Genomic DNA, 18,715 nt, shown 5'->3' with positions numbered 1-18,715 from the left:
ATGAACAATACAGATATAAGTCTGTCCACTCAGAGCCTGCAGGCCAGCAGGAGAGAGAGAGAGAGAGAGAGAGAGAGAGAGAGAGAGATTAAACAAATGACCACATGGTTTCTGGTCACAGGATGTACATTCAGTTTGTACCTGACAGTTGTGGGGCCTGTTGAGAACAAAGTCCCCGGCATGTAAGAGGGACATACTGGATCCTGGAGGGATCCACTGAGGAGGTGACATTTAAGTTGGGCATTGAAGGATGCATGCTAGAAAGGTGCTTTCGGCCATCAGCAAAGACCCCCTCCACCCTTGCCAAATCTGGAACCCTCTGAACCTGGAGCAGCCAATTTCGCAGACCATGCGGCTGGCTCTTGTGGCAGGTCTCCGTTACTCCCGTTACCTAATGTGCTTGTACTTCCTGTTTCCTGCTTTAGACCTCCTTTCCCCAACTGGACCGTGAACTCTCAGGGCTAGGACAGGCTCTTAGGCGGCACAGTCCCCGGCAGAACTCCTCACTGCATCACTCAGGACCCCGTTTCGCCCTCCGCCCAGTACAGCTCTGAGCTCCACGACGCAGCTCTGAATTAGGCACACCATCTGCAACCCAGGCCGCACTTTGTAACTCCTGCAGAGCACGCGCTCCCCCCTCCTCTCTCTTCCTGCGTTCTAGCACCTTTGGAGAGGCTCAGCCAAAAAGCCAAGGCCGGCTGCAACCCAGCACTTCCGCTCCTAGGTACGCACACAACAAACCAAAGGGAGACGGTCCCTACCGAACACATTCTAGAAGGATCACAGAACACTATTCGCAGGAGCCCCAACCCGGAAGCCACCCGAGTGAACGCTAACGGAGACCGGCTGGCCGTGGCTCCACACGTGCTGTGGAATACCCCTCGGCGACAGAGGGAGCACCACACAGATGATGCTCACAAACTCAGGCTTGTGAGTGAAGATGCGCATGTTATATGATTCTATTCACAGTCACTTCTAGAATAGGAAAAACCAATGTATGCTATTAGAGGCCAGGGTGGTGGTCACCCTTGGTGGGGGTGGTGGCTGGGAGGGGGCACAGGGGGTCTCTGGGGTGCTGACAATGTTCTGTTTCTTGATCTGAGAATTGGTCACAGGAGGTGGATTCAGTCTGGAGAAACTGAGCTGTCCACTTAAACGATGTGTGCTCTTTTCTGTTTGAGTGGTATAGTTTAATGAAAGTTTGGAAAAGGAAAAAAAAAAAAAGCTGGAGCCAGTTACCATGGTCGAGCAGCCTGGAGCTTGGTGTGCTCAATTAACTGCGACCCACTCTGTGCCAGGCACTGACACTGGGTGGTAGTATATGTTACCTTATTGAATCAGCCAAATAGCAAGGTTGATATTAATTGCCGTTGTGTAATGACAAGTAGGGGCTCTGGGAGGAAGATTAAATGACTCATCCAGTCACCCAACAGTGAGGAAGCTGGCATTCAGAGGCCAAGGGACATGCCCGCAGTCACAGAGCTGGAAGCTAGTGGCCGTGCTGGGGTTCGAACCAGGGCATGTGGGTCCCCAGAGTGTGGGGAGTACCCTGCTGAGGCAGGACCGCTGAGTCGGACCATGTGGTGTCATACTTCACCGACCTGCAGCACAGAAAGACAAAGCCCCAGAGCAAGTCTGGGCCCTCAGAGGTCTCCCTCGGGCTGAGCACTGGCAAGGGGCTGGGGCTGCTCCCCCCCGGTGGGACCCCAAGGCTTCTCCATGCAACCCCTGAGGGAAGCTGGGCCTGGGGCCTTTCCTTAGCTCTTCAGCAGGTGATGGGAGGAGAGGCCAGGACCCCTCTGCCAGATGCTGCAGCTACCGGATGCTGCTCCAAGGAAGACAGGCTCGGCTGTGGGGACAGGTTGCCAAGAGAAAGGGGTGGGTGGCACTTCCCCTTTTCGGCCTGCACCCTCCGTGACAGAGCCCGAGGCTGGGAGGTGTGTGGGTCATGGCCAAGGGTTCTGGGGGCAGAGCTACAGCACGGAGAACTTTCTGACGGTTGGAGTCCTGTGCCTGGTGGGCAGCGCCGGGGTGGGGGTACAGCCGGGGAGCAGGTGACTGAGGTGTGTTCTGTTTACATTCAGGCCCTTCCTCGACGTGACCTCAGGCAGGCAACCTAACCTCTTTAACTTTGTTTTCTCATCTCTAAGATGGGGGGACAACAGGGACTAGCTCTGAAGGCTGCTGTGAGGTTTGAATGCAGTGATGCATTTAAATAAGTAGTTTGTAATAAAGGCATCAGCCAAAATACTTTCACCGAGTCCCCGCTGTGTGCCGGGTCCTGCCCCACGTGCCAGGACTGCGGTGCTGGGATAAGGGGACCCAGACCCATCCCTCTGAAGCTGTTAGTGCTGGTGCCACTGGGAGCCTTGTCTCTATATTTGCTCACTCTCACCTTCCTTTTCCTTTCTCTCCTCCTTCCTCTTCCCTTGGGAAGTAATAGCATAATGTTAGAGGGAACAGGGCTCTCTTGCACTAGCTCTATGACCTTGGATAAGTTACCTGAGCTCTCTGAGACTGAGCCTAGTTTCCCTAGCCACGTGGGGGACCTGGCACACAGAAGGCCTCCAACAACCATTCCTTCTCTCTTCCTTCCTCTCCTTCTTCTCCCTCCCTGCTTCTCCTCTGTTTCCCTCCCTTCTTATTATTTTCTCCCACCCGATCCTTTGGCATCTTAATAACCCAAGTGCATTATCAAGCTCAACTGATGGCGCCCAGGCCATGGGAGATACTGTGGACTAACTTATCTGATACCCAAACTCGACATTTCTCCTTTCCTTTTCTCAACTAGAGAGGGTAGAAAAACAAAATTCTTTCTTTCAAAGCCTCCCTTGCAGCTGGAGGTAGCCACGTGACATTGGCCGATGTGATGTCAACAAAAGTCTATTGGCGATTTTCTGGGAAAGCTTTTGCTTTGCTGGACTAAGCTTACACCACCCCTTCCCATCTTCCTCTCACCTTGAATGTGGACAAGATGGTTGGAGCAACAGCAGCCAACTTGCAAGCATGAGGAAAAGGTCAGCAACATCAGAGACATCAACAACATTGTAGACATTAACCCCAAAAATGGCTCCTCCGCTCGTCTTGTTTCAGCAGTAAAAAAAAAGCTTCAAGTTTGGCTGTACAGTCAGCTGACTTTTTGCTCTTATAGTCAGGAGCATGCATCTCTGAATGATTCATGGGATTCCTGTTTGTGGTTGGACTGGACAGCAAGGACCCCACTCCTATGTGGCTTTTTCTCTAGAATGTAGACTCCTTAAAAAGACTGAGGAAGGCGGCTATGTCCAGGCACCTGCTGTGCACGCGTGGTGCCTGGGAGAAGACAAGCTCTTATTTCCCTTCCCTATGAACTCTGCAGGAGGGGACGGTGCCAAGGCTATTGCACGGTTGTGCCTGGGCACTTCCTGAGCCACAGCACTGCACCAGTTAAAACATATCTTCTGTTTCTATGCTATTTTTTTCTTGAGGCACTTAAGAGACATTCCAAAGATCCAAGCCTTAAAACACCATGGGGCTAGCATGGGCTCAGTTACTCATTTCCACCGAGGAGGAAACTACAGGAGAGAGAGGAGTCCTGGCCTGAAGCCAGGCTGCTTGTGGTTATGCTGGGCTGAGCCCTTCTGCCTGTCTTTAGCACCTCAGCCCAAAGCTTTCTAGGCCCTGTTATTGGGGTCCTATGGAAGGGTGGAGGGGGTGCCGCCTGGGCATAGGAGAGGAAGGTGGGCAGAGCTATGGGCCCCTCTGCCAGCTTTGCCGGCAACATGCCCGCCTGTTGCTGCCCCTTGATATGCTGGACTTCCTCCCCAAAAGAACTTCCTTGAAGGAAGGGGTTCCTCTGTCAAAAGGCAAACTTTGGAAACCACTAAAGCCTGGCCTAAATCTGCTGTTTCAGTAACAGGGAAACTGCAGCACAGAGAAGTGAAAGTCAGATAGCTGGTCAGGGGCAGGGCCACACCTATAACCCGAGTCCCCGGACACCCTCTTGGGTGCTCGTCTCTGCTCGTCACCACCCCCAGTAAAGCCACCAGTCTCCTCTGGTGGAGGAAAATGCAGCCTAAGGTTTCACACTGAACACGACAAACTTCATATCCAGCTGGCAGGCCCAGAGGGAGCTGTCCTCTGCAGACCGCTCAAGCTTGTTCAAGCGTGTCTCCACCTCACTCCCTCTGTCCTAGCCCCCTTGCTGTTCCACCCCAGGGCCTTTGCACTTGTGTCTGCTCCACCTGGCAAGGCTTTTCTCCTTCACTGCCCCACGTCTGGCTACTTCTTACCATTCAGGTCTGACTACTTCATATCCATCTGGGCTTGGATTGCCACCTGTTCAGAGAGGGCTTCTCACCCAGAGGTGCAGTCTATCAACTCTCCCTATTTTAATTCTCTGCCCCAAACTTCTCACTTTTGTGTATTTTTTCTTATTGATTTGTTTATCATCCCTACAGCCTGGGAGTTCCCCGAGAACAGGATCCTTATGTGTCTCTTTCGCTGCTGTGTCTTCTTTGCTCAGAACATAGTAGGACATAGTGTCCAGAACATAGTAGGAACTTCAGTGACTTTTGAATGAAGGAAGGAAGAAAAAATGTTAAAGCTGTACAAACACAGGGTCACTGGGAGGGCACGGGTCTGGTGGGCTGTGAGCAGAAGCCGCGGGCCTGTGTCTCTTCCGTCTGAGTGGAGGTGGGGGGACGACCGGCTGCCAGGGGTCCGTGCCTGGTCACCCTGAGTGACACAAAGCAGCCGGCACAAATTCACAGTGCAGCACTGTGCCATCCCACCCTCAAAAAAGAAAAAAGAAAAGGCTGCTAATGAGGTAAACACAATCATAACCAGGAAAATCTTGGCCATGCCTCTTTGCGTTCACCCAAAGCCATTATCTCTAATTGATCTCCAGACATCAGCTGCTGAAGCGTCTGAACTCCTCCCGCATCCCCCAGGTCTGGTTACAGAGCCCTGGCTTACCCACCCACAGGCCCACCCAGTGGGGTCACATCTCCCCCAGCAGCTCTTTGCTGGGGTGCCGGGACCCATCTGCCCCCCATGTGGGAAGGAGCAATCAGGGCGGTAAGAGTCGGGGGGGGGGGTCAAGAACCTATGGAAAACCACAACCCACAGATGCTCAGCTGCCAGGGGCCCAGAGACCTATATTTCAGGGCCTTCAGTGGGAGGCTAGACAAAGCCACCAGGGGACTTGCCGCCCCCCCCCCCCCAAATGTGACAGAAAACAGGGAGGGCTGGAGAAAGCACGCTGCCCCAAATAACCTACTTGCTCTAGATGGAAGATACCTTGAAAACTGGGGTTAGGAGTTCAGTTGTGAAAAACAGCAACGACAATGACCCAATGGGACTTGGTCACAAGACAGGGCCCCTCTGGGCCTCAGTCAGGCTGGGCCCAGAGAAGGGAGGGGGGTGTCACAAGGTCAGCTGTCGGTTCAGTGACCATCTGGATGTTTTGAGTTGCTCCTTCCTGGCCCAGCCCAGCCCAGGAGAGACACCTCCTTTCCTGCTGGATCTCTCTTGTCCTTAAAGACAGAGCAGGAGTCAGCTCCCCAGGGTGCCTCCCAGGGGCGGTTTACAGTCAGAGTCTGAGGAGACAGAGCTGCTTCCCATTCAGGAGGCCCAGGTAGCAGCTCCTGACCTTGCTCCCAGCTTTTCCCTTGACACAGATAAAGCATCTCCGGGCTAGCCTAGCATGCAGGATTCTGCTCGTGGTACCAGGCGGCTCTCCTGCCTGTACCAGTAAATTATGGGCACTGTGTACATTTTTTTTTCCTGGATAATGAAGTTGAAAGGCCAGGTCGGCATCTTCACATGTCGGGGGTGGATGTCAGCAGCCTGGAAGGGCACTGAGCCTTTAAAAACTGATGGGGACGTAGGGTGCCTGGGTGGCTCAGTCAGTTGAGCATCTGACTCTTGGTTTCAGCTCAGGTCATGATTTCACAGTTTGTGGGTTCAAGCCCTGTGTGGGGTTGTCATGCTGGTATTCTCTTTCTCTCTCTCCCCATCTCTCTCCGCCCCTCCCCCCACTCACTGTCTTTCTTTAAAAAAAAATACAATAAATTAAAAAAATAAAAACTGATGGGGACAATGAGCTGTTTAGGTTTCAGGTATCTACTGACTCCATCAGGCAACTGGCTTTTGAGACAGGATGTTGGTTGTTTTCTGCTTTTTTCCCACACAACTTCAGGGAAGCAGGAAGACAGAAGAGATACAGATCTCTATGAACCCCAGGCTGTCCTAGCAAAATAGCCATAATGCTCATTTTCTTTGAGTACCTGGAAACTGCAGCAAGTTTCTAGAAAGTACCTGAGTATCCTCAATAGTATGTATTAATCTCTAAAACAATGCCCTATCACAAAGATGTTTGGGGGTACCTGGCTGGCTCAGTCAGTACAGTATGCAACTCTTGATCTGGGGGTTGTGAGTTCACATCAGGCATAGAGCCTACTTAAAATAAAATAAAATAAAATAAAATAAAATAAAATAAAATAACGTTTGGGAGTGGGCTCTTCACTCCCTTATTTGTCCTCTCAAAGAGGTTGCCAAGAAAACCATCCCTCTCAAATTTAGAAATGCCCTATTTTGCTTGACATCATCCTTAGGAGGATGGGAATGCTGGGCTGTCCATGTTTATAGCCCCCAGATAACGCTGGGGTCATGATGCTCCTGGCTCATAGTCCACCCCTGTTTTTTGGTGAACAGAAAGGCCTGCAGTAAAAGTATCTTGACTTAATATTTACTTGGTTAGATCAACAGTGCCTTGGGCATCTGGGTGACTCAGTCGGTTACGTGTCCGACTTCACCTCAGGTCATGATTTCATGGCTTCTGAGTTCGAGCCCCGCATCGGGCTCTGTGCTGACAGCTCAGAGCCTAGAGCCTGCTTTGGAGTCTGTGTCTCCCTCTCTCTCTGCCCCTCCTCTGCTCATGCTCTGTCTCTCAAAAATGAATAAATGTTAAAAAAAAAAAAAAAAACAAAACACCAAAGCCCGGTGCCTCTGTTATCTTTCCCCCACCAAGAATGGGATACAAAAATTTTCAGGCATTAAACATTTTTTTTTTTCAAATAACTTTCTTTTCAAGCCAAGATAACTTGGAAAAGATGGACAACAAGGAAGGGAACCATTCCTACCAGATACTAAATAGACAAAGAGTCCAATGGGCTGAATAGAAGTAGATTCTGTTTCAGATGGAAATTTAGTAAATTATAAAGGTGGCATCTCAAATCAATGGGGAGAAAATAGATTCTTTAATAAGTGATGCTTCCACAGAAGGGTAAAACAGGATCTGTGTCTCGGAATATACCCGGATAAGCTCCAAATGGATCAAAGATTAATTGAAAAATAAAAACGTGCTTATTTTTTGCTCCTTCTGCTTAGATGGTCTAAAAGGAAGGAAACTCCAGTAGCAATAAGCACACCTAGCACCCAGATCATGGTTTTTAATACAATTCTTCAATAAAAGGAACCAGAGCTCCTTTGAGATATAGCTGATCTGGGATTGGGGCAGGAAATATACAAGATGGGCCTGGAGCATCTCACAGTGCCAGAAAGTAAATGAAACCCTACGAAGAACAAACCCCAAGACCCCTCCATCAGGGTTTGTCAGAAGAGCACAGGAGCCAACTGAAGGAGCTCCCAGTGACTAAAGTTGGAACAGTTTCAGCATCAAGATAAATAAAGTAGTATTGGATTATAACCCAAAGTATAAAATAAATAGTCATATAAATTACTGAACGATTAAATAAATTTACAAATGAGGTAGAAGGGACAAATGTCCCATGTCAAAGAATTCCAAATAATATATGTAGATACCTCGCCCTCAAGTAAGGAAATTATAACCCCCACTCCTTAGGTATGGGCTGTACATAGTGACTTCCTTCCTGGAGAGGAGGGAAAAGTGCAGCTTTACAGTTTTGAAACCTGACAAACATTATCTCAGCCAGGTGTGACCAAGGCCAACAGCAATGGTCATGAATCATGTTGACAGTATGTACCCCTGCTATAATGTGGTAAAAATCACACTCTATGTCTGTGGTCTTCCTCTTAATAGCCCATAACCTCAGCTTTATATTGAGAAAAATATCAGACAAACTCCAGAATTCTACACAATACCTGACCAGTAGGTCAAAACTGTCAAGGTCATCAAAAACAAGTAAAAGCTGAGGAACTGTCATAGCCAAGAAGAGCTTCAGGAGACACGACAACTAAATGTAAAGTGGTATCCCCAACAGGATTATGGAACTGAAAAAAGGAAATCAGGTAAAAACTAAGGAAATCTAAATAAACTATGGACTTTAGTTACCAATAATGTGTCAGTATTGGTTCATTAGTTGTAACAAATGTATTGTAACCACGTAAGACGTTAATAGTATGGGAAACTGGGTGTGCGTGTGCGTGGGGGGGGGGTTGTAATGTGGGAATTCTATACCATCATCTCAATTTTTCTGTAAACCTAAAACTTTTCTAAAAAGCAGTCTATTAAAAAAATGAAAACATGAAAGTACTGAAGGAGAACATGGAAGTGGAGTTACTTAGCTTTTTAAAGAGTCAAATGCAGAAGCCATTAAAGAAAAAAAGATAAATTTGAGCACATAAAGACAAAAATAAAAATGACAAAACACACACATCGTAAGCAAGATCAAAAGGTAGAAGGTGAAGGTTGGAAAAAAGAGGCAATGGCTAACTCTGGGGAATCAAAAGAAAGAAAATGTAATCATAGTATGCTCATAAGGCTTAGCTATGAATAATCTACGCACAGTCATAATAATATAGATAATGAAGTGATTTATCCAAATAGAGAGGTATGGAGAATATTGAGGGATGCAGGAAGGGGAAATAATATATGTATTTATGAAAGGGTATAATAGTATAAATATCTATCTTATACAGCAAGAAATTGAACAACATCAATCCAAACAGCCCAAATTAAAAAACCAAGAACTAGCAGCACGAGCGTATGTTATTTAGAAATAAAAGGTAAAACCAGAAGAGAGAGCTAAAAGATAACTAAGAGGCTGTCTCTGAAAAGAAGAAATTAAAGTGGGAAGGCCAGGGCAGGGTCTGCTGTTTTTCTATCTGATTTTTAAAATATATATTCTTTTGATAAAAATAAAAATGAATACAAATAAACAAAAACAAAAAAAGATAAAGGGCCACCTGAGATGCTGTTTCTGAAACTGAACCACCCTGGAATTATGGGGGAGGGTCTGAGGGGCACAGGGCAGAATCTGAGGGCAACTACCCCACCTGCACATCATCTCACAGCAGAAATGCTCTAAGGATCATTCTTTGCCTGGAAAAATCCAAACAGGAGCCTTGGTCAAGGTCAATATTTCAGTTGCTTTTTGTTTTTCTTGCCGCAGCACAAACCTTCCACAGTGCCAGGGATTTACTGAGACAGGAAAAAGTTTGGGCTATAGCTTCTCAGATCTTGAAAATGGAGCCAGGGCCATTTCAGGTCCTTTTTGGACTCTCATGGAGTCAAGCTGCACCCCTTCAGTTCAACCACATAACAAGTCATAGATGGGCTGATCCCAGAGGCTTGTTAAGGGTGTCTGAGAGGTGAGAAGCAAGAGATGAAGCAAGAGAAGGAAGCCAGGAAGACCAGGACTTGGGAGGAAAGGAGGAGGCTGGGAACTGAGAAAGCAGTCCAGTATGCCTTGGTGGATGAGCCCAGTCAGGAGAGGAGGAGAAGGACTAAAATCCAGGTAGCCAAGGAGCAGATCCACATTCTTACAGGTTCTTCAGGGTCCACGCCACATTCTGTTCCATGCACATTTCCAGAGAGCAAACAGAAATGCTCAAAGTTTGAAGATACTGGTCTAGAGAAGTGGCTACAGCAAGACAGTACCACAAATGACAAAAGGTGAAGAGAATGATGATGGGGACACAGAAGAAGGATGCTGCCTCTCATGGTGAAGCTTAAAGGCGCTACTTATGTTCCACAGGACCAACCACCTCCTCAACCTCCCCCAAGGGCAGACTTCCAAGGTCAAGAGGCTCTGAAATCTTACTGGGAAACTGCCTTTGATCAACATGAAATATCTCACTTTGCCCTATTTAATGCTTTTTTTTGCCTTAAACATTTGCTTGTTTGACAGGAGCAACACTGCCTTCTCTTTCTCTTGATTTCATCTTAGTTTTTGTGTCATTAAAAAAATGTCTTTTGTTTGCCATTAAAAAAAACAAACCTTATCTGAGCCTCTTTTTTTTTTTTTTTTTTTTTTTTTTTTAATTCTCTGCAGTGGAATTGAACCCATTTACATTTACTGTGATTTACTGGCATTTGGTCTTGTTCCTACTAGCTTATTTATGTTTTCTACTTATTATATCTCTTTTTAGTTGTTTCTTCTTTTATTCCCTCATTTAATTACTCTTGCTGCATTGGTCAAGTTTTCTTTATTTCTTTTATTTTCTCTAGGGATTGAAAAGTTCTAAATTCTAGTTCTGTTGCATGGAGATTACTGTTTAATTTTAAAGAAATACTTCAGAACCTCTGCTTTCTTAAGAGACCACCAAAGGTTACATACACTGAGCCACAGCAGGGGACATGGAAATGATTTTTTTCTGTTATTTTCCCCCTGAGTTCACATCTTGCCTGGGCTGCAAGACAGCCTGAGGAGGGGGAAGGAAGAGATTATTTGATCATTATTGTTATTTTTTTAAAGTAATCTCTACACCCAGTGTGGGGCTTGAACTCATGACTGCAAGATCGAGAGTTGCATGCTCTTTGGACTGAGCCAGCCAGGTGCCCCAGAGATCATTATTGTTACCAAGCTCTTAAATCTGGATCAGAGTCAGTGCTCATGGGTTCTCCACAAGTAAGAGCCCTATGAGTCAGGCACTGTTTAAGTTAAGCAACAGGCTCTCACTTCTTCTTTGGGTCCCCCCATTTCTTGGGGTCCTTCTGAGGTTGAGAGTGTTCATGAGAAAAGAAAGCCACAAAGAGGGTTAAGGACTCAGGGAGAGAAGGAACAGAGCCCTGATTTAATTCTTCCTTGTCCTGCAACCTGATCCAATAGATTAAAAAGTGAGTGTGGTTAGCCAAAAAGTGGACACAGCCCAAACGTTCATCAGTGGGTGAAGGGATACATAAAATATGGTTTGGTAAGTAATGGAATATTAGTCAGCCATAAAAAGGAATGAAGTTCTGACACATGCAACAACACGAGTGGACCTTGGACACACATTACACTAAGTGAAGTCAGCCAGACACAGAAGGACAAAGATTAATTATGTGATTCCACTTATATGAGGTCCCTAGGTGGTCATATTTATAGAGACAAAAAGTAAAACCTAGGTGGTTACCAGGGGCTGGAGGAGGGGAGAACGGGGAGTTATTGCTTAATGGTTATAGACCTTCTGTTCAGGGTGATGAAAAACTTTTGGAGATAGTGGTGCTGTTTGCATAACATTGTGAATGTACTTAATGCCACTGAACTGTGCATTTAAAAATGATTAAAGTGGGGGTACCTGGGTGACTTAGTTGGTTAAGTGTCTGACTCTTGATTTCGGCTCAGGTAATAATCTCGTGGTTCCCGAGTTCAGGCCTCTCATCGGGCCCTGTGTTGGCAGTGAGGAGCCTGCTTAGGATTCTCTCTCTCCTCTCTCACTGCCCCTCCCCCCACTCTCTCTCTCTCTCTCTCTCTCTTTCTCTCTCTCTCTCTCTCTCTCTCTCAAAATAAATAAATAAGCTTAAAAAAATGGTTAGGGCTGCCTGGGTGGGTCAGTCGGTTGAGCGTCTGACCCTTGATTTCAGCCCAGGTCATGATCTTATGGCTTGTGAGTTCAAACCTGGCATCGGGCTCTGTGCTGACAGTGCAGAGCCTGCTTGGGATTCTCTCTCTTCCCTCTCTCTCTGTCCCTGCCCCACTCACACACACATACTCTCTCTCTCTCTTAAAATAAATAAATTTTTAAAAATTTAAAAACAATGGTTAAAATGGCAGAGCGCCTGCCTGGCTCAGTCCAAAGAGCATGCAACTCTTGATATTGGCCGAGGTTGTGAGTTAGAGCCCCACACTGGGTGTAGGGATTAATAAAAAAATAAATAAATAAACTTTAAAAAAATGGTCAAAATGGCAGACTTTAAATTACAAATATTTTATCACAATTAAAAAACAAAGTGAATGTGGAGAACTTTTTGGAGTGGGCTTGTTTTCTCCTGCACTTAGGGAGGTTGGGACCTGAGAAAGTTCCACACTTGGACTGTGCTCACTTCCTGCCCCCATCTGTGCCTCGCTCCCCAGTGCTGGCTGAGGAAAGGGCTCTCCTGTGGCCTCACTGCCAAGAGAGACCCATGCTCTGAGCCTCCTCCTCCTCCTCTGTCTCCTTTCTCCTACTTTCCCCAAACTGGCTGTGGCCTTCACCAGCTCAGCGTCTCCTAGAGCTGTCGACTCTCAGCTTCCCTCACCTGGGCCCTCTTTGCCAGATGGGCTACAATGAGAGGCCCGAATCTCATTTTAAAATAAGCGAATGTCCCCTGAACCACCTGGCAGATTCCTGGCCCCTTCTGGCCTCTGTTTTCTGTCTGGGTCACAGTTCCATGGCTGTTGTCCCGTCTGTTAAGAAGAGTTCCTTGAGAACAACTATACTTCTTATTCAACTTTACGGCCCTGGTCTCTTGCACAAGGTCATCCACTGTGTCTATTAAACACAAGGTGCATTAACAGCAGGAGAGGTCACTCCATAGTTCTAACGTGCCAGGCGCTGTGCTAAGCACTGATCTTGCCTCGCATCATTTACCTCTTGGAATAACTCTATGAGTTAGGTGTATTATTACTACTCTCGAGTAATAAAGCACAGAGAGTGAAGCAATTTTCCCAAAGTCACATAGCTGGTAGGTGGTGGAATTGGTGCTGTCAACCTGCCTCTAGGGTGTTTGCATAGGTGGGGGGCTGGCATCCTGGCTAAGAACAGTGCTGCTCCAACAGGCCGGCTGCAAGGAGCATGAGGGCCCAAGCTCTGGAGACTCAGGGGGCGGTGGACCTTCCAGGCCCCACATGTTTGCTGGGGCCTTCAAGGTCCTCCCACACCCTCTGGGCCGGGAGAAAGGCAGTAGAAAGGGAGGCAGAGGTTAACGGAGACAAGTAAGAGCTTCCGTCACTGGGGCTTAAACAATGGAGCAGCACCACTACACCGGCTGCTGGGAGAATGATTAAAACCATTAGTAGGACATTAGAACAGCTCCAGGAACTGGAGAAGGGGAGGTCTAAGAAGGTCTGACAGCCTTCCCACTCCGGACAGAGCAAGAACAGAAACCACCACCACCGACAAAAACAAATAGTCCAGGGGTCTCAGCCTCCACTTCTATAAAATGGAAGTATGTGTCAGAAGAAAGAATACAATCTGTCTCCCTCCTTCCAGATCGGGACATGATTTCTATAATAGGGTCTTGGGTCAAACACTGGGATCTAAGAAAAGATCGGGATAACATCACCCGTAATGTGCATATCAAATTATACACATACCCCCGCAGATAACTGAGCATACACGAGGTAGGGGTAACCATCCTCCCAACCCCAGCCCCCTGCCAAATTCCTCTTGTGATATTTCCTTAAGCATCATGTATTTATTTTTTTTTCAAAAATTTTTTTAATGTTTATTTATTTTTGAGACAGAGAGAGACAGAGCATGAACGGGGGAGGGTCAGAGAGAGGGAGACACAGAATGGGAAACAGGCTCCAGGCTCCGAGCTGTCAGCACAGAGCCGGACGCGGGGCTCGAACTCACGGACCGCGAGATCATGACCTGAGCCGAAGTCGGCCGCCCAACCGACTGAGCCACCCAGGCACCCCAAGCATCATGTATTTAAAGCAGATCCCAGTTCCCAGGCCAAACAAAAGACCCTTGACGTGCTCTGCCAGAATCTCTGCCGAGGACATTTTCCCCCCTCCAACCCCATGGGTGACACACCTGCTTCAGATTCTAATGAGCACATCCTCATCCAGTAAGTGTGGAGAGAAGCAGGGCTTGGGGCTCTGGCAGGTGCACAGGTTCGGGGATGGAAGAGATCTGAGTTTCATTCATGTCAGTGGTTGTGTGACCTCGAGCAAGTGCTGACCCTTTCTGAGCCTGAGCTATGGAATCTGCAAAATGAGAATAATGGGACCCTGCAGGGCTGTGAGGGCAAAGGGTAAAGTGTGAAGTGCTGGACACAGAACAAGTGCCTAAATTAATAACCCAGTGCCTACAATAGCATCCACCTGGCTCACTTCCTTGTCCCTCCTCCGTCCCTCCTCTAAAACCCCAGAGTGTTGATTTGGGTTTTCCTTATCTCTATCACTGAACTCTGAGAGCCAGCAGGGCATAGACTCGCCTCTGTTCACCACTGTTCCCTTAGCGCCTACAACCATGTCTGGCTACAGTGTGCAATGGACAGAAGGATGGATGGATGGTTGGGTGGATGGATGGGTGAGTGGATGGATGAGTGGGTGGATGGGTGGATGGGTGGATGGATGAGTGGATGGATGGGTGAAGGAGCGAGGGAATGGCAGGAAAATTATATAACCAGTTTATTTGGTAGGTGGGAAATATCTTGGCCAAGAGGGTAAAGAGACTCTGATAACATGGAAAATCAGCATCAGAAAAGTAAAGCACCCACCCACCCTGCTCCTGGGTGGCTCAGTTGGTTGAGTGTCTGACTTCAGCTCAGGTCATGATCTTGCGATTTGTGGGTTCAAGTCCCCACCATCAGCTCTGTGCTGACAGCTCAGAGCCTGGAGCCTGCTTCAGATTCTGTGTCTCCCTCTCTCTCTGCCCCTCCCCCACTTGCACTCTGTTTCTCTCTCTCTCTCAAAAATAGATAACCATTAAAAAAATTTTTTTTTTGAAAGAAGAAAAGCAAAGCACGGTGTTTGTGCAGGATAATCCCCTTTCTGTTCAACAGTCTGGAAGGCTGGACCCCAAAATCTCAGTGACTTGAGTGGTGGGATGGTGGTGATTTTTATCACCATGCTTTTGCTTTTGACTACTGAGGTCAGGTGCTACCTGTGTAATTAAAAGAAGTACGGGGACACCTGGGTGGCTTAGTCGGTTAAGCGTCTGACTTCTGCTTAGGTCATGATCTAACGGTTCGTGAGTTCGAGCCCCACGTTAGACTCTCTGCTGTCAGCACAGAGCCCACTTTGGATCCTCTGCCCTCTGCCCTTTGTCCCTCCCCTCCTTGTGCTCTCTCTCTCAAAAAATAAATAAACATTAAAAAACATTTCTTAAAAAAAAAAGAGGGGGGTGCTTGGGTGGCTCAGTCGGTTAAGCGTCCGACTTCAACTCAGGTCACGATCTCGCGGTGTGTGAGTTCGAGCCCCACGTCGGGCTCTGGGCTGATGGCTCGGAGCCTGGAGCCTGCTTCCGATTCTGTGTCTCCCTCTCTGCCCCTCCCCTGTTCATTCTCTGTCTCTCTCCGTCTCAAAAATAAATGTTAAAAAAAAAAAAAGAGGTATGAAACCAGCGGCCACATAAAGAGGAGACCCTAGCACTCCTCTTCGGTGCATCTTGCACACAGCCCTAAAGGGGGATGTGCCAGGCCAGCCGTTGTGGATGGCACTTGTCCTGTGAGTGTGGCACGTCTCCCTGAGACCTCATCTTATGACGGAATGCTACAGAGCATTCTCCGAGACACAGTCTGCAACTTATGAGATCCTCCTACCCCGCCCGCTATAAGAAAACGTTTTCTTCATCAGTACAACAAAATGTGATTTCAGTTTTATGTCTTTATTAGAGTTTCCCCGAGCAAGGGGGAAAAAGGATTTTATCAGACTACAGTCCCCTATTTTCAGCTCAATGTGGCCCCTGCGATGATAGCTCCCAGGTTCTGTGTCTTAGGATGGAGGTCCTGGAAGGCTGGTGTCTGATCCCCAAATGTCTTGCATGTTGAGGACACCATTAATATTTGCTGCATTGAATCAGACCTCAAGAAGAATCTTTTTCCTTTGTGTGAATATTGTTATTAGATTTTCATATTACCTAATATCCTCTGTGGAGAAGGGCCCATTTCCCGGCATATTAATTTGACACAATTGGACAAGTAACATGATTCTGTCCAGTTCGCAAGTAAATCCCACCACCTGTTCATTGTCTGCTAGAAGCAAAGTGAGGGCAACATGTTCTACCTGCCTTACTGTTTGTCTCCTGGATATCGAATGCTGGAAAAAATGAATTATTGGGATTTTTCTTACCCGGAGTTTTTAGATGGAGGGTTTTGTTTGGCATTAATAAATTATCACTTATCCAGCTCCTGTTACATTAGAATTAGGTTTATTTTCCGTAGGGCCTGTAGGAGTGACCTGCAAACACTTAGGCCCTCTGTCAGCATTTCGGGGCCAGAGGAGGCTTCAGGGAATGAAGCCGCTTTCAGAGCCTCGGCGGCGGCACACGAGACGTGACAGCGGCAGAGGCAGGCCCCTGGCTGCGTGTTCGCACGGCACGCCATTCACTGGCCCCGAGGGGAGCCCGACTCCCACTTCCCCCTGGGGAACAACCTACCAATTCCAATAAACGTATTTTTAGTTCCAACTCAAACCGAAGAATCAAAGACTTCTGGGTCCTTGGCCCTTCCTTGCTCCTACAGATAAATAATCTGATGAGCGATGCGATTTCTGGTTTCACCATGTGCCCAGCCATAGAACAGGGATGGCCTGAGCGAGTGAGGCCTTGCGAGCTCACCGCTCTGCGGAGAGTGCTGGAGCCCAGCAGATGCCAAGCCCTAGGCTCGGGGAGGGACGCTGCCTCTCCTGTCCGGTGTATGCAAGGAAGGTCGACACCTTTGATCTCCTGCAGCACAGGGGACAGGAGAAGAGCGGATACTGTCCCAGGGCCCCCACCTGGGAAACTGGGAATGGAGGCGAGGAAGGCAGAGTCGACTCTGAGACACTTGCTGTCAATTTCAGTCCCAGCTGGACTCTCAGAGCACCCTGGAGAGAAACACCTTCCCACAACCCGCCTTTCCTTTGTGAGTGGCCCAAACCTCACCAGGGTATTTTATCCATCTTGTTTCATGAACTTTGGTTCATTCACAGATACCCAAGTGCTTCTTTGCTCAACACTTGTGTCTTCCACCTCTTTCTTCAGGAACAGAATACCTCACACTCCCTGCACCGGCCACATCAGCCTCTCAGGTTCTCAGAGGCACCGTCCTCCCTCAAGCCACAGGGCCTCGGCACAAGCGGTTTCCTTAGCCTGGAGCTCTTCCCTTCGGACCTCCACCTCAGCTCAAGCACCCCTTTCTGAAGCAAAGCCCTGCCTCGGTCCACCCCTCATGCCCATCTAAGAGTACTCATGGACTGTGTGTCCTCCCGTGTGGCACTTGTCGTAGCTGCCCTGTGATAACCGATTCATCTTTCCCTCCGATTATTTATCGTTACCTCCTCTGAGCTGGGCCCTTGTGCGTGATTCTTTTTCATTAGTGTCTGTTTCCCCCAAATCATAAGAAGGGCTAGTAATGGTAGCTCCGAAGACGTGAGCATCCCTAGATGAGCTCACGGGGCGGGGCTCCATAAGTATTTGCTGAAGGATTAAATCCTTGCAAATGCACCTGGCCGATAGTTGTAATTCCCCACAGATAGCAAGAATTCGTATCACGAAGCAAAATAGCACAGCATCCAGTAATGGGGCTACCCTGACCACTACTGGTCCTGGTGGCGATCTGAATCTAGCATCGTTCTGTGGGAAAGAAAGAGGCACGAGGCTGGACCGCCAGCTGTTTGAGTGGCTGTGCGCTTCATGGTGACGGATGGGAATGGTGAAAGGAAGGTGAGAGAAGCCAGGTGCTTATGACTGTGTGGATGGTTACGGGAAAGGAAATTACTCTTCAGCGTAGTCAGAGGTCTCTCACTGAACCTGCATGGTGGTGTTCAGATTCTGTAACTATTAACAAAAACACTGCCATATTATTGGCATTCCTGCACAGAAACAATTTTACCGTTGTGAGTTAGAAACCCCCACATCCTTTCCCCCACTGACATTATTTTTGAGTACGTGAAGCTTCTTAGGGATGTAACCATCATAGAGGAGACTATGTCAGGCGAGAAGATGCGGGAGGCACAGAGACACAAACAGCCCTAGCATCCAGAACAAGGCTTATTTTGTTCAACCTTTATGGGCCGGGCATGGTACGGGGCTGGGAGGACATCCCTCCTCCTTGGGGGAGGGCAGAATGGGTCATGCTCAAGCAGGCCAGCTCAAATCCTCCAGTGGGTGCCACGGCCCCAGATGCAACCTAAACATCCTGCTACATCACCTTGGAGCTGGCTGTGGAGCCATCACCCACTCTGCGTACACACACTCAGGTTGTCAAGGAGACCAGCAGTACGCGGGACAGCATGCACCCAGGGCCGGAAGTCAGACTCTCGGTGGGGGTGGGGAGGAAGAACCCATTCCCCTAGGGAGGCCTCAAAGGTCTAGTAGGTTCATACGTCACAACAGATGAGAAGATGTGAAGCTGTGTGAGAAATTATTACTCTGATTTTAGGCAGTGGTGGAGGGAGGGGGTGGCATTCACCTAGTCCTTCCTTGAAGGACAGTCATGCTACTTGCTTTGCAAAGGGCTAGAAGGTAGACTGTGTGGGCTGGCAAGAGCAGTTTTCTTTTCAGAGCCAGTTTCCATGGTGCCTGACAACACTTGGCAATCCACAGCTGGGGAGTCTTGGACAGCCAGGGGGGCCCAGGGCCTTATCTCACCCGGGCCACCCTCCAAGGCCTCTGGCCTCTCTGGGCCCCCAGAGTG

General features: G+C 48.2%; 1 protein-coding gene across 8 annotated transcripts in view; it reads right to left on the bottom strand.

Moving 5' to 3' along the window:
- The window catches only part of NOL4L (nucleolar protein 4 like), a 127,455-nt gene that overhangs the window by 43,845 nt on the left and 64,895 nt on the right, over positions 1-18,715 (bottom strand). The gene's annotated exons all lie outside the window — the stretch shown is intronic.

The sequence above is a fragment of the Panthera leo genome, chromosome A3 (assembly GCF_018350215.1).
Source record: "Panthera leo isolate Ple1 chromosome A3, P.leo_Ple1_pat1.1, whole genome shotgun sequence".
Lineage (NCBI taxonomy): Eukaryota > Metazoa > Chordata > Mammalia > Carnivora > Felidae > Panthera > Panthera leo.
Note: the sequence above shows the minus strand (reverse complement) of the source record. Positions and strands in the feature narration are given on the sequence as shown.